The sequence below is a fragment of the Pleurodeles waltl genome, chromosome 4_2 (genome assembly GCF_031143425.1).
Source record: "Pleurodeles waltl isolate 20211129_DDA chromosome 4_2, aPleWal1.hap1.20221129, whole genome shotgun sequence".
NCBI classification, from domain to species: domain Eukaryota; kingdom Metazoa; phylum Chordata; class Amphibia; order Caudata; family Salamandridae; genus Pleurodeles; species Pleurodeles waltl.
In genome coordinates this window covers 152,277,489-152,293,719 of record NC_090443.1, presented here as the reverse complement: position 1 = coordinate 152,293,719, position 16,231 = coordinate 152,277,489, and positions in this window count along the sequence as shown.

Sequence of the window (16,231 nt, the reverse complement as noted above, 5' to 3'; positions counted from 1 at the left end):
TGCTTACTGACCTCTCTGTTTTTACTGGTTTATTGTCTCTGCGCACTTTACCACTGCTGATCAGTGCTAAAGTGCAAGTGCTCCCTAGGTAAATTATACTGTTGATTTGTTTATCCATAATTGGCATATTTGATTTACTGGTAAGTCCCTAGTAAAGTGCACCAAAGGTGCCAAGGCCTGTAAATCAAATGCTACTAGTGGGCCTGCAGCACTGATTGTGCCACCCTCATAAGTGTCCCTGTAAACATGGCTCAGACCTGTCACTGCAGTGTCTGTGTGTGCAGTTTTAAACTGCCAATTCGACCTGGCAATTGTCCCCACTGGACAGGCTCAAACCTTCCCTTTTGGTACATGTAAGGCAACCCTAAGGTAGGCCCTAGGTAGCCCATGGGCAGGGTGCAATGTATTTAAAAAGTAGGACATGTACTGGTGTGTTTTACATGTCCTAACAGTGAAATACTGCCAAATTTGGGTTTCACCGTTGCAAGGCCTATCTCCCTCATAAGTGAACATGGTGGCTGCCCTTAAATAACTTTAAAGCGCAAAATCCCTTTGAGGGCAGATAGAAATGTGGAGTTTCAGGTCTCTGAACTCACAATTTAAAAATACATATTTTAGTGAAGTTGGTTTTTAGATTGTGAGTTTAAAAATGACACTCTTAGAAAGCAGGCATTTTCTTGCTTAAACCATTCTGTGACTTTGCCTGTTTGTGGATTCCCCGTCTGGGTCAGTTTAAGAGTTGGGCTGTTCACACCTCTCCTCTAGACAGTGACACAAAGGGAGCTGGGGTGTAGCTTGCATATCTTGATGAGCCATCTGAGCTACAGTTGAGGGAGGAGTTGTCACTTAAACCTGAAAGGGCTGTGCCTGCCCTCACACAATGCAGTCTCTAACCCTCTGATGTGTGTCTGGGGCCTGGCCTGGACAAGGAAGGATCTTACAACCACTTGAGACTTTGCTTTGAAGTTTGCCACTTCAAAGGCAGAGAGAGGTATAAGGAGAGGACCCAAACCCCAGACTTTTAGAATCTTTCTGGAATCAAGAGGAACCTCTGCCCAGGAGAAGAGCTGAAGGAGGAATACTGTCCCTTTGCTGTGTTGCTTTGCTGGACTGGCCTGCAGTTGCTGCTTCTGCCTGAAAGAGTGCAAAGGGTGAACTTTGCTGTGTGTCCTGCTTGATTGAGTTCTCCAAGGGCTTGGAGTAGAGCTTGCCTCCTCTTGGAAGTCTCAGGGACACCAAAGACTTCAGATTCCTCGACCTGCAGCACTGGGAACTGTGTGCTTTGTGCTGTTCAAGAGGAGAAACCGCTGTGCCGTCGCCAACGCCCCCGCCAACAATGCCACCAACTATGCCTCTGGCCTGCACGTGACATGCCGATGCCGCACAGAACCACATTACCCGCTTCGCACGGCGACCCTGGTCTCACCAACGTCGTCATCTGAAGACTTCACCAAGCAGCTGCTTGCACCGTGACCTGTGGGCACCGCACTCCGGCATCACCTGCTCACACCGCAGCCTAGGCATCCCCGATGGCGACACTCCTGCTGATACTGGCAGCACTGCCTGCCCTGTGGACACCGCTCGTGAGGTACAAGAAGAACCGTCCCATCCTGCACTGCTGCCCCGGTCCACCAACGCTGGCACCATCGACTCTAGTGTTGTCACCAGGCATCCCTACCTGCACTGTAGCCTGTGGGCACCGCTCGTGAGGGTCACAAAGCACTGTCCTGTCCTGCATCGCTGACTTAGGCCTACCGGTGAGAGCGCTTCATCAACGCCGCCGCCGCTGCCTGCACCGTGACCTGGTGACACTACACGTCGCACCACCCGCCTTCACACCACAACCCTGGTCTCACCAACGCCGCTGGATGCCGTCACCTGACCTGCTGCCTGCACTGTGACCTGTGGGCAGCGCATGTCGCATCGTCCCACTTCACACCGCAGCCCGACGCCATCCACGCCAGCGCTCCTGACTTCATCAGCCCAGAGTTCGATCTGCAACGCGTGTCACTTCAAGGGCCCAACGACCCCTTCCCCGACTTCGGAACCGATACCGCAGCTCAGCTCTCCGGAGCTCACCGCGAGGATCACAACGCCCTGCAATTCCAAAGGTACTGTTTGCGGGTCTCCCCGACACCGTATCTGGCCCGCGATGCCGTGGCTGGCCTGAACTGTTGGCTTTGTTGATCACGAAGCCGTGATAGCCCCAGGTGGAGCTACGAGCTTCAAGGAACTGTATTTTTGAGTAAATCTTGCAGAATTCATATTTTTATTATTGTATGTTGGATGCTCATCATATTTTGTCTTGTTTTACAAAGATAAATATTGGCTTTTTTCTAAAACTGGTGTGGTGTCCTTTTGTAGTGTTTTCATTTATTACTGTGTGTTATGTGCAAATGCTTTATACATTGCTTCTGAGATAAGCCTTACTGCTCGTGCCAAGCTACCAAGGGGGTGAGCAGGGGATATCTGAGCGGGTATCTCCCTTATCCTGACTAAAGTGACGGTCCCTACTTGGACAGGGTGCAAACCGACTGCCAACTAAGGACCCCATTTCTAACACCTCCACCATTAGGGATTTAGCTGGCTCTTGGTTGTAAGGGCCACCGATAGCCAGGCCCAGTCGGACTATTCAATGTGACGGATGTTGGTGTATGCTGTTGATGCTCCCATGTGAGTACTATCCCCAATGTCATCTTCCAAGTGTGCTATGATCTTTATGCCCCATAACTGAGGAGCAGATTCCTTCATTCCCCTCAATGCATTCCATGCTGCCCCACATTGTGCTGGAAAAGTTTGCTTTTTTAACAGAATCTCAGGGTATTTTTCCCTCACTGGCACACTGATCAGAATGCCCCACTCTTTCAATTGCTCACTTTCTGCTATGATGTTCCTGATATCTGCAATGTCACTCCACTCTGTTAGTGTGGATTCACTGTGTTTGATCCAGGAATACTGTTTAAATGTAACAGATTTAGATGTGCAGATGCGAGGTAAGCAAACAAAGGTATATTGTTTAGGATCAATAAGATATTGGACCTGTTTAAGGCATCCCAAGGCCCCTTCAATTTAAATTCCGGGGTAAAGATCAATGCTGCTGGTGTTGGAGGCATTAAATGGTCATCCTAATCTTTGTCAGTATTAGAACATTGTCAAGGGAGGTTACCCAGTGCAACTCTTTTGGTGTTGAATTGGGACATCCCTGTTTGGTTGCTCCATTGCATTATAAAGTTGATGTTATGTCCCTGCAACCATAAGTGAAGCAGTTGGTTGGTCATTTGCTAGTTCCCTGCAAGTTTTCATTAATAGTGCATTTGGGCAGGGGATCTCATGCTGTGCAGAGTCGCAGTGGCCCAACTGGACCACGAAACAAGCTCTATTGTTAGAGTCCATAACTTGTGAAGAGGTCTTCGACTGTTCCTTAGGACCAATATTGCATGCTTGAACCCAACTCATTTTCATTTGCACCTCCTTTTGGCAGAGGATCTCCTGCTGTACTGTGTGGGAGGAACTGATTGTACCGAGCTGCAAAGTTTGTTAGACACCATGGCCTGAGATAAAGTCTTTGCCTGTCGATTAAGGCTAATTTCCTGGGTGGTTTGGGTGCCACCGCCCTTTTTTTGTCTCACCTCTATTGGCAGAGTAAGGCCAGGGTTTAGTAATACAGGAGGTATGCCTGAGATGTGTACATCTTGTTTATGTGAATGCGGTTGCTCAGGCACTTGGTTTACCACTGCCTTTGGGTTGAAGTATGGGAAGGACTTCAATGCTTCTGTTTCACCTTCATTAATCCGCTCCTATCAGTCCCTGCATTTTCACGATGATTTGTGCAGCATTCTGTGTTTTGTGTACGCCTCTGCTCTTCCTATTGCTATTTTTCAGAGATTTACGGGCTTGTTTCTTTTGTCGTTGTGACAGGGGCATTTGAACAGTTTCTGTCAATTGTCTGCAGGCTGTGTTCGCCGCTTTCTGCACATTATCACTAGTATAATTACTTGTTATAGACGCATTGTCCACCATCTCAACGGAGGTAGCCTCATTATACATGTGCACCTCATTTTGTAACTACCTAGTTCCCTCTATTTTTAGTTGCAAAGCCAACATTGTGTGCCCCTGTTGTGTCATCTCACTGGGGGCACTTTGAGCTATGTTATATGTTTAAATCTGAAGCTCTGGATCCGGATTAGCCAGGCCCTCTCCAGGGTCACTCGTTGAGTACTGGTTGCACTGTGCCATGTCCTTCTTCCGCACCTTTTCTCTTTCAGTGGGAGTTATTCTACCTTGCACTGTGCCCGAGTGAATGCTTTTAAAGTGTTCTCCCAAAGAGGATAATAATTCCAGCAAAGTGGCTAATTTATAGATTATGGCATTGCCCGTCGCAGAGTCTCCATCCTTATGGTACGTTGCCCAAAGTTCAAACTTCTCATTAAGCGAGTTCAACTTCTTGTCCAACGTCAGCATATTTTGGGCCAGCACTTGTATCAGCTTCTCTTTGATTTAAAGCTTGTGAGACTGCCAGGTAAGTGCCTTAACCGCAGCAAGCAGAGAGGAATTGATGGTGCTAATAATGCTATCAGAATGATCCTCATTCTTTGAAATGAAGCATGGGGCAAGATCAATGGTGGAGTTATATGCGGGCCCACCCTGGTACCTCCCCTTCAATGGGGCATTCCAACCCAGTTAACCGTGCTTTTGATTTTTGTGTGGAAGTTTGGGAGTTGTGTGAAGATCGTAGCTCCCTCCTGGAGTTTTCCTGGGCAGTGGGACAGTTCGGGTTTGGCCTCTCGACTTCCAAACTATATGAGTAGTTGTCATCCTAGTGGTTGGCTGGGCAATAAATGATTGCCTGAATAATAGTTTCTTTCCAGGTTGGTAACTTAGAGAGAACAGTTCCGTCAGTCTCATCAGTGCCATTTGACGGTGGGGATGGCATATTGATGGGTGTGTTCAATGTTCCCTTTTGAGTCAACTGTGTTAGGACTTGTGGGGATTCTGGATCCACAGCTGAGGAGATCTCAATAACATCTACTGCTTCCAAAGGGATACTTGAGTTAGGAAGAGTTTTGTGCATTTGTTATTCTTCATTGCTGACTCTGTCATCTCCACCATCTCCAATATCTCTACAATCATTGACTCTTCAAAGGACGGGCTGGCTGCACTCGCTAAGAGGGTGGTGGGTGAGTCCCTGTTCTGCTTCGGCAGCTCTGGCCCTATGAGATGCTTAGGGCATTTTCCCCAAGCATTTTCCCCAAGCATACTGGTTCTTGTAAAATAGTTATGGATGGTTTTCTTAAAAGACACTGGGCAGTGTGCGAAAGCCAGCAGACTCTTGGAATGTTTGTGTAACTGTTTGTTTAAATGCTTGTTGATAGTAATGTCCAGCCCAATCTGGGACAATCCTCCCACTGTTACTCCACAGGAATATGGAAGACCTTGACTGTGGGTAGCATGGTCCATGGTTTGTTGCTTCAGCTTTCCCAGATCTGCGAGCCATAGGCTGACATTTATCCACTCTCTTCTTTCAATGGCACATTGAATGCACGTCTCCAAAACTCTATGTCAGAGCTTTCTGCTGGTGCTTAAGGCTGAGAACCACTGTTGTGTCCTGTAGGTGTAGGTAGAGAGCTTTTTTCCTGACATTGAGCAGGCAGGCCAGTCGTCATGTAGGTTGGTTGTCAAAGTGTCATGGGTGCAATACATAACATTTGTTCTGAGAGAGTGCACTGGACAAAAGTGAGGAAGGGGAGAAAGGCAAAAGTAAACCCAGGGGGAGGGAACACTCCCACGCTGCAAGCTGCACCCGGTCCTAGTTAGGCAGCTTCTGCAAGCCAGGGCTTAATCATGCAACAAGTGCTACTCTGTCGCCCCCCCCCCCCACCCTGGTACTCCCCCCTGGTACTAGCACAACTTCCCCTGTGCTTCTCCTGCACAGTGCACCATCACTAATGAGAGGCCAGCATACAGCGAAACAAAGCCCCCTGCAGTGCACTACTCCTTGTCACTACTCCTTGCCACATCCCACCTCCTCCCTTTTGTCTCTGTGGTCACTTGCCTCCTTCCATAAGGGCCCCCTCCTCTGCAAACAACACCCAGGGTAACACCCTGGTGAGGGGGTAACACCGTCCTTCACCAAGACCACCGAGCTGTCAAGCCACCAGATTGTCACTGCTTAGGGGGACCAGGATTGTAAAACACCAGATGGATGGACAGCAGTGTAAAGGATGCGCTCTAGTTCAATCCAAGGATCCGGAGGTCCAGAGGTCCTTCCTTTGGCTGTGTGCAGTGGGGGTTGGTTATAACCACCCAACACCATGCCACACATGGCTAGGCCCTGCGGTTAACCCTATGCAAAGGCCACGCATGGTGTGGGTTAGCTGTTGGGTCTGGCCTGTAGCCATAAGCACCCAACAAGTGGGTCTGGGAGTGGGTGCATGAGTGTCTGAGTGGGTGTGTGAGTGGGGGAATGAGTGGGTGAATGAGTCTCTGAGGACATTTATGAGTAAATGAATTAGTGTATGAGTGAGTCTGTGATTTTTTATTTATTTATTTCAGCGTTATTTACGAATTAATTGCCATGTTACAGGGTGGGCCGTGCTGAATGGCGCGATGTATTCGTGAATATCGCATGTGGCGAAAAAATCATGTTAAACTCATCATTTTACCCTCACACATCTCTTTATCACACCCCTGTGGTCAGAGTACCTCCACCCTGACACCCTATATCACTTTTTCTTTTATTTTTCAGCCCCGGTGACCATGTCCTGTATCCTAAAATGGCAGCCACAACTTTCTTTTCAGGTTGCGACTAGCCAATCACAGCACTCCTAGTGGCACATGCATTTAGCCGCAGCCCTAGGAATACAAATTTATTTTCCCTTTAATATCTTGCAAACTACTGTACAGATTGACACCAAATAACAAAAAACACAGTCTGCAGAACAAAATCTAGCTTTCTGCCAAAGTTGGTGTAATTCCATTCAGCGCTCCGGGCTGTATTCATGCTCAAAACTCCTATATGAATTAACATGGGAAATGCACTTTTTTGACCCCTCTTTTTCTCAGCCCCCGCTTAACGAATCACCCTGACACTTTCCAAGCGCAACTAGAATTACCGGCGTACTTCTTTGGGAAAGTTTTGTGGAGATCCATCAAATTGCGCCAAAGATAGGCAAGTCAAAAAACGCTTTTCCTATGAAAACATGGACCTAACTATAACTACCTCCTGGCGACCGCCAGTAGGTTTTATTTATATATATATATATATATATATATATATATATATATAATTCACACAACTATAACTGGCAAGTTTCATTGTGTTTATAAACCTTAATTTTTAACCCATTTCAACACCCAACTATAATGTTGCTTAACCTTTGTTTTTTCAGTGTAATAAATATATATATATGAATACACATAGATAGATCGATAGATAGATAGATGGATAGATAGATAGATAGATAGATAGATAGATAGATAGATAGATAGATAGATAGATAGATAGATAGATAGATAGATAGATAGATAGATAGATAACTGTTTTAATGACAGTTACAAACCGGAAAGCCGAGTATTTATTAATGTCACCTGAACCTCGAGATCGCAATATAGGACCATAATTATCTGTTATTCTTTGTGTATTTTTATATTACATGATTTATTAATTGATTTAGTACACTTTAGCAAGATTTACAGCAGTGTCATATGTTTAGTATTTATTGTTTGCCCGCGGGTGCAGATGTCTGTCAATGTTTTGAGAATTGTTTATTTATTTTGCGAAAAATGCTCAAATAAGTAAAATGTTTTTTTATGCAACATGTATTATTATAAATCAAATTTTAAACACAAAACGCATTGTCAGAAAACTAAAAACATACATTTTAAACTGTGCTTTTCTTTTCCAGTACATTGACCCTATAAAGTAGGTATAACAAGAAATATATTTAAAAAAGTACAATGTCTGACAGTGTAGCTTTTTGCTTACAGGGTTCTGCATTGACTATTTTTATTTTCACACACTGGGAACGATGCATTGGTAGATGCTTCCATCAAGGATTGACCTACCTATGTGCTTGAATAGGGTGCTGATTGATGGTTTAATAGCAGCACTGTCATTGTGAAAGCACTTCTTTTTACCAGCAGTTAAAGAGAGAGGAAATTCAGTGTTTAGCTTTTTTTATTTGTCTAAGGAATGTAAAAGTCCTGCCAATAACTCACAATGTGAATTATGGGAAATATTTCACAGTTAAACCTCTTTTTGTGAAATACGAGCTTTGGAACCACTGGCAAACATTCAATAAGATGGCTTACCCATGTCATTAATTTATATATATATGGGTTTGTGGGTCTCTACATACATACACACAAACGCATGGGTGATGGCTTTTAGAAGCAATTCGCTTCTGGTCAATGTATTCTTAAGATGCACTGGGGCAGTAGTGGCTCCTCTGTGTACCCTCCCTGCCTCTGGAACTACCTACCGGTATGTATTTAACTCATCAATTACAATCGAAGAAGTAATAAAAGGGCACTTCAGAAGTAAATTAATGCTTTCAAATACATAACATAAAACATGCACTTATCTAATGCCAAACCCCAGGAGTAGCCAGGAGACTGTGGAGACCACCATAAATGGCAAGTCTATAAGCCTTTCACCAGGGGACTGGGTGAGAAGTCAATGAGACACAAAGAGTCAAAAGGTCATATATCATGGTCAAAGGGCGAAAGAGTCAGAAAAAGACGGTGAAGGCGAATTACATTAATATTGAATGAAAAATACTGTATACCATGAATTTTGTGTTGAAAGTATTGTGACTACAAAAATGTTGTACCGTGATATAGAAGTCAAGAATATTGTTTTATGATATATTGAATTTCTCTGTTAGGAATATTGTTGTTTTTAATATTGTTATTTTAATTCTAATGTTATAGGATTCCCTCTAAAATGTAGGACTGCCTATTAGGGCAGCAGAACTTCAGGAGAAGAGGACTGAGTCCGTCTACACCTTCAGGAATTGTCAACTCAATTCCTAGCTAGCTCACAGTGTCTCACCCGAACCTCCAACCTTCCCATGGTGACAGATTATTACAGCAACCTTGAACATGACACTAAGACTCCCAAGCAAGCCGTGGAAATAGATGTTACCCCTTTCATCATTTACTCATGCATGCCCATGATAAACAAAAGGAAGATGCAAATAAAGGTTTTAAAAAATTTATTGAAACAATCATAATCTTGCAAGGAGAGAATCAGCTGCGATAATTAGGCAGAGGAAGCAGAGCATTGTAACCACTGTTACTAACATGGTGAAAAGAAAAAACAGTCCAACCATGATGGTCTTAGATTTTTATCTTCCTACCTAGCATTGTCTACAATCTGAGAGGATAACAGGTGTACTGCCCAATCTAAGATGATAGCCTCAAAACCCCATATCTTGAAAAGCTGGGCCATGCTTCCGGAATAGAGCAGAGTCAGAAATCCCTCTATTCCAGATGGAAGATCAGAATCAGCAGAGCTGCATGTCGAACATAGCATTTGTTCCAGGTTAGTAGTGTCTAACAGTGCTCCTCTGACTCCCTTGGGGCAATGCACCATTTATATAATGAAAACCACACTATGTTAGTGGCACAGCTCTGATGCAACGATATGTCTGGATGTTAGAAGCTGTCTCCGAACAGGCAATGCAAGCACTAGGCTATCTTGTTCTGTGTTCCTAACCTTGAACAGAGTGTACAGATTACATGTCGAGAAAGGAAGGCAAACTAAAAACTATGTAGCCTCAGAATAATATTGTGCAAGCATAAAGTATGTGAAATGTATTGCTAAAGGTGATGTCAACTAAAAACATGTACAATATAAAATATAAAACCAAGCTAAAATGGGAAACTAACATTGCCTCATTAGCGGAATTATAATTCATTTAAATATAATGCTGATTATTTTTTATTGTAATGTAGATGTTTAATTGAATCTTAGTATGTAAACATTGCTTTGTTTATTTACTGTGTCATGTATTCAAGTGTAATTTATTAATTTCAATTTTTTATATTTGTGTTAAAAATGTATATATTAGAAATTGGTTGTTGGGTCTGTAGGAGAATAGGGTGGGAATTTAATTATTAGATTTAATTATTAATTATGTGAATTGTTTAGTTTTATTTTAGGTTCTTAACTTTAATTTAAGTTTAATGCATATTTTCATTTTTCATTTTTGGTAATTATTTATGTTTTAGTAGTGGGTTGTATTGTTTATAGTGAAAAGTGTGGGAAGTTATTGAAGCTATGATATTTTGTTGACTGTGCATACTATTTATTGAGTAATTGGTAATTAAGTATATTTTAATGGTTCATTTATGATTTATGGTTCATTTATTTGATTTATTCATAATTAATAATTTATGGTAAATGTTATCAATAGTAATGGTTTTAAAGCATATTTTAAATGTTATTTGTAGTGTTTTAGTAGTATTGTAATTAAATACTATTGTATTATTCTTTGTGCTCTGTATGTAGGGAATTAAATTTAATTTTTAATAATGTAAAGTTTGTTTTTAATTTATTTTATTTTATTTGTGTTTTCATAAATTATTTAGTATTTATTTTTATATATAATATGATGCAATACTTTTCTGTTATCATATTTTAAATGCTTGTAATAATTATTAGGTATTGGAATGTTATATGTGATCCCTCCGAACTCCAACACTTTCTCTTCTGTTGTTTAGACTGGTGAGGGAAGTGTAAATGTAACCCCTCTGAAGTGCAGCACTTTCCATGATATTGCTTGGATTGGGGTGGTAATAGTAAAGGTAACTCCGCATGAGTCTAACACTTTCCCTACTGTTGCTCAGATTGGAGTCAAAAGATTAAATGTAATCCTCTGCAGTCCAGTACTTTTCCTACTGTTGCTTACACTGGAATGGGAAAAGTAAATCTAGTCCCTCCACAGTTCAATGCTTTCTCTTCTGCTATTTAGACTGGAGTGGGATTAGGAAATCTAACAACCCTGCCAACATAAACACACACACCTGAATCCAACACTTTCCCTACAGTTATTTAGACTGGAGTGGATGTAGAAAATCTAACAACTTCAAAGTCAAACACTTTCCCCATTGTTGCTTGGACTACAGAGGAAAAATTAATCTAACCCTTCCAGAGTCCAACACTTTCCCTAATATTGGTTAAACTGAATTCATATATTTATAATTATTTACACCTTTTTTAATATTGTTTGTTTTTAATTGTTAATACTTAGTATTTTGGAAAGATTATATTATTTTTTAGGGAAATTCATTTTAATTGCAATTGTATTTTTTATAAACATATTACTTTACTCAAATACCGTATTTTCTTACATATTCTTTTTTGATTTTTTTTAGTTACTTTTAATGTTATTTATATACATATATATTAATATTTTAAATTATTGTCAAGTGCTTATTTATTTGAAAAACAATAACCTCACCTTTATTGGTGATATTCCCTTCCACTATATTTTTGACAGTAAATTTTTGTTATTCCCATTAGTATAGGACCACAATATGAGGGTAAGCAATATTTTTGACACAGCATTTGTGTCTCTCGATATTTTGGGGCACAATATTTTGTCAGTTAAGTAGACGGAGACAAAGCCTTTGATTAATTAAAGGATAAGATGAGAAGAAATAGAGTCTGTGATAAATGGAGGGAGAGGGTGAGAGGAGAAAATGGTGTTTGTGAAAAATTGAGTAAAAAATGAGAGGAGAGACAGTTTGTGATGTATTAATTAATAGGATGAGAGGAGTGACAGCGGCCACAATATCTTGAGGGATAAGATGAGTGGAAAGGCATAGCCTGTGATAAATGGAAAAATAGGATGAGAGGAAAATCAGAGTCTGATAAATTGGGGGGCAGGATGAGAGATGAAACAGAGTCTGTGATGAATTCAGGGATATCACAAGAGATGAGGCAGAGGCTGTAATAAGTGGAAGAAAGGGATTAGAGGAGAGACGCCTGTGACGCAGTGAAAAATAGGTAGGTTAGACAATATCTGCTAAATGCATAGAAGGGATGAGAGGGTGAGAGGCAGGGTCTTTGATAAATGGAGAGGCAGGATGACAGGAGAAACAGAGTCTGTGATATATTGAGGGGCATGATGAAAGTGGAGACAGTCTGTGACAAATGGAGGAATAGGGTGAAAGGGAAGACAGAGAGCCTATGATTAATGAAGAAATACCGCAAGAAGTAAAGGAAAGACAATCTTTGATTAATGGATGGGTTGAATGTGAGCAGAGTCATTACAGTGGCAGATTCTATGCAATTCAACTGCCTATTCATAATAACAGTAGAGAGTGTGATGATTGGAGAGATGTGAGAAATCATAGAAAGAGTCTGGTAGTGTTTGTGATAAATGCATGATTGTGATGTAAAATAAATAGGAAGCACATGAACATAAAGAAGGTGGGGGAAGCCTCTGGAGAATGCATACATTTCTGTTTTTCCTACATAGGAAGAACTGAACCGAGGATAGCGCCAGAAGCACGTTATGGCCAGAAGTACGATTTGCACTCCCTCTGCAAGAACAATGGGGGTCATTCTGACCCCGGCGGGCGGCGGGAGCCGCCCGCCTGGAGGGAACCGCCAGAATACCGCTGAGCGGTCAAAAGACCGCCGCGGGTATTCTGGGTTTCCCACTGGGCTGGCGGGCGACCGCCAAAAGGCCGCCCGCCAGCCCAGTGGGAAACACCCCTCCATGAGGATGCCGGCTCTGAATGGAGCCGGCGGAGTGGAGGATGTGCGACGGGTGCAGTAGCACCCGTCGCGAATTTCAGTGTCTGCTAAGCAGACACTGAAATTCAGGGTGGGGCCCTCTTACGGGGGCCCCTGCAGTGCCCATGCGATTGGCATGGGCACTGCAGGGGCCCCCAGGGGCCCCACGACACCCCATACCGCCATCCTGTTCCTGGCGGCCGAGCCGCCAGGAACAGGATGGCGGTCAGAATCCCAATGGCGGCGCAGCAAGCTGCGCCGCCATGGAGGATTCTACAGGGCAGCGGAAAACCGGCGGGAGACCGCCGGTTTTCCCTTTCTGGCCGCGGCTGAACCGCCGCGGTCAGAATACCCTGGGGAGCACCGCCAGCCTGTTGGCGGTGCTCCCGCCGACCCCGGCCCCGGCGGTCCTTGACCGCCGGGGTCGGAATCAGGCCCAATATGTCTCATTGCCCAGAACTCCAACACATTCTGCCTGCTTTATGCACATACCTGCAGCACTCAGTACATGTTCAAGAGAGGGTTGGAAGGGCATGTTCCTGTAAACGTCTCAGGTAAAGTTTTGAGAGCACACTGGTACTGGGACAGGGAGTAAAATGAAAAACAGACTAGAAGTGTGCAAGCCACTGAAAGCTGGGCCAGGATCGAGCTAGGGGCCTGGCCCTGGCTCAGCTCAGTGGCGTGACGAAACTGGAGCCCCCCCCCCACCACTGCAAAGAAGGTTGTGAGGGGGCATGAATGTTTCTAAGCTGTTTAAAAACTTTTAAGAAAGGCCCCTAAATTAAGTGCTATAATGTGTTGTAATAGGGTGAAACACTTCTGCATGTTTAAGAAATACAGTTTTTGAATTCTAACGTCACTTTATCATATTTGTATGCTGCACAATTTATATGCCAAACATTTTCCTGGTTTGGCTCGGCTCTGAAATGGCTCTCCCTGTTAATTTCTCAGCTCGCCCACCTCTAGCACAGATTCGAACAGCAGGACACTGCCATGCCCGCTATTTCAAGCATTAGAACCATTTATCACGGAATGCGGGCAGATGGACACTTCCAAAGGGTTGAATGAAACACTTGGGCCCATATTTATGAAAAATGGCACACAACTGCGCCAAAGCAGTTGTGTGTCAGTTTATTTAACGCAAGCTACTGCCATTCCATAGTGCCAGCCATGCACCATATTTAAGTAATGACGCACGATGGCACTAAGGAATGGCTAGCGTAAAAAAAAAGACGCTAGCCGGGGGAGCAGCGTTAGGGGGAATGGCACTAGTGGCTCAGAAATGTCATTAGGCTGGTTAGCGGCAAAAATTCTGCCGCTAATCAGTCTAGCATCATTTTCTGACACACAAGCAGCCAAAAAATGACTCCTGTCTAAGTTGAGACAGGAGTCATGCCCACCAACCCAATGCCCATCACATGGGACCACTGACCCCTGGGCAAGCACAAAATACCCAGTGCCAATCAGGGGGCCTCATGTAAGGTGCCCTCAATGGCACAACACACACATACACTTACCTGCAACTTACCGGGAATGGGCTTCCTCCTCCTGTAGTGTCCCTGTGGTGTGGGTGGTGGTGTTGCTGGGGATTGGGGTGGGCATCTTTGAGCCTATTCCATGGTGTTCCTCCATGGAAATGAGCCTACCTCCATTCTAATGCCTGGTCTGACCCAGGCATTAAATAATGGTGTTAAGCTGGCTTAGCGCCATTTCTCAGGTTCGCCTCCTCCTTGCGCATCATTTCTGTGCCGGGATATAAATATGACGCTAGGAGGTTAGCGTCGTGTTTAGGACTGGAACGCCTACCTTGCATCCCATTGATGCAAGGTGAGTTCGCGCATCCTAAACATGGTGCTATCTCAAATATTTTGATGCTAGACGGGTCTAGTGTCACAATATAAATATGGAGTTAGGTTAGGGCCGTTTTAGTGCCAAAATAAGTGCCATTAACGCGACGTTAACCATCCATAAATATGGGCCTTGAAGACGCACCTAATAGCACCAGCTGAAAACAAACCTTAAAAAGTTCCTCTAATAGAGCCCGATGCCACTGTTGCGACCGGTGCTATTTAAAATATATTGTTAGCCAATCAACCCTGAAACGGTGATGTCGCATTGCACTAAAAAGGTGTAACAGAAGATACTATCATATTCAAAGTGAGGTTGGAAAGGAAACGGTCTCGTGTTTTGTATGACTAAAGGTTGCAGGATGCTGACTGTCTGCTCCAATGTAATGTCTGGGCGAAGAACCGAGAGAAGTCGAAAAGACAGCCACATATATTATCAGCGCACGAGTGGCTCTGGAAACTTCTATGCTACCTGGGCTACCTTGGAGCCACTCCCTCGTGAAGTTCCATAAGAGGCTGTATGTTTCTGGCTGACTACCCTGACACCCCCCACCCCGGGGAGATGAAGAGGTGACAGCATTGGCGTGATGAATATGGAGAGGAGCCAATTAAGGCTGACCAAGATTAATTAACAGCGCCCTTGCGCTCTTCCTCTCCTGCTCTTCGCCTCTCACTCATCCTCCAGACATCTTGCTGGGGGTGGGGAGGAAGAGGAGCAGGCGCCCGGGTCACTGGTCGGGAAGGTGCAATGACAAGGCATGTCAAAGCTTGGTCAGAGGTTCCTTGTGGGAGTCTTCCCGGTGAACTCCGACTGAGTGACCTCTGACTGGATGCCACTGCCCCCCTAGGAGCCTCAGGGCCGGCTTTAGAGCTGGTGGCGTCCGGTGCCAGAATGTTTGTTTGCGCCCCAAGTGACCGCCTTCTCAACGGATTCCCTCACTACCAACCTTTAACAGTGCCCCTCAAAGCTACATAACCACGCTCTCGCGCATTTCTCCAAGCAGCTCTTTGATGACAGGTAGCTCACTGTTCTATATTGGGAGTTTAACAAACTTCAAGTAACAAAAGTATCTCTCTGAACTATTTGCATTATATGCAGATCTGTAATCAGGGAAATGGATGTGGTGTAAGGGCCAGAGCTGCCGCCTGTGGAGACGAGGGACCAGGCTCGTGTCTCTGCCTCAACTCAACATACTGTGATTCTGGGCAAATTATTTTGGCCCATATTTATAGTTTTTTAGCGCCACATTTGCGTAAATTTTTTGATGCAAAAGCGGCGCAAACTCGCAAAACACAATTGTATTTTGTACGTTTGCACTGTTTTTGCGTCAAAAAGTGGCGCAAATGCGGCGCTAAAAAAGTACAAATATGGGCCCTAATGTCCCTGCGCCTACCAAAAATGAATGTGTCCTTGTGTAGCTTAACTGGTGCTCATGTGAAGCGCTCCAGTACCTTCAGGTCGAGTTTGCACTACATAAAACTGCAAAAAATAAATCTGCATGGGGCACGTTCTTTGCTGCAGGAATATTAACCCACTGCACTACTTTATGAGGAGTCAAAACATACACTAGACAAAACTCTCTAGCACGTCCAATAATTACCAGAGTTATCTTGACACTTTTAATTTTTCCAGAAT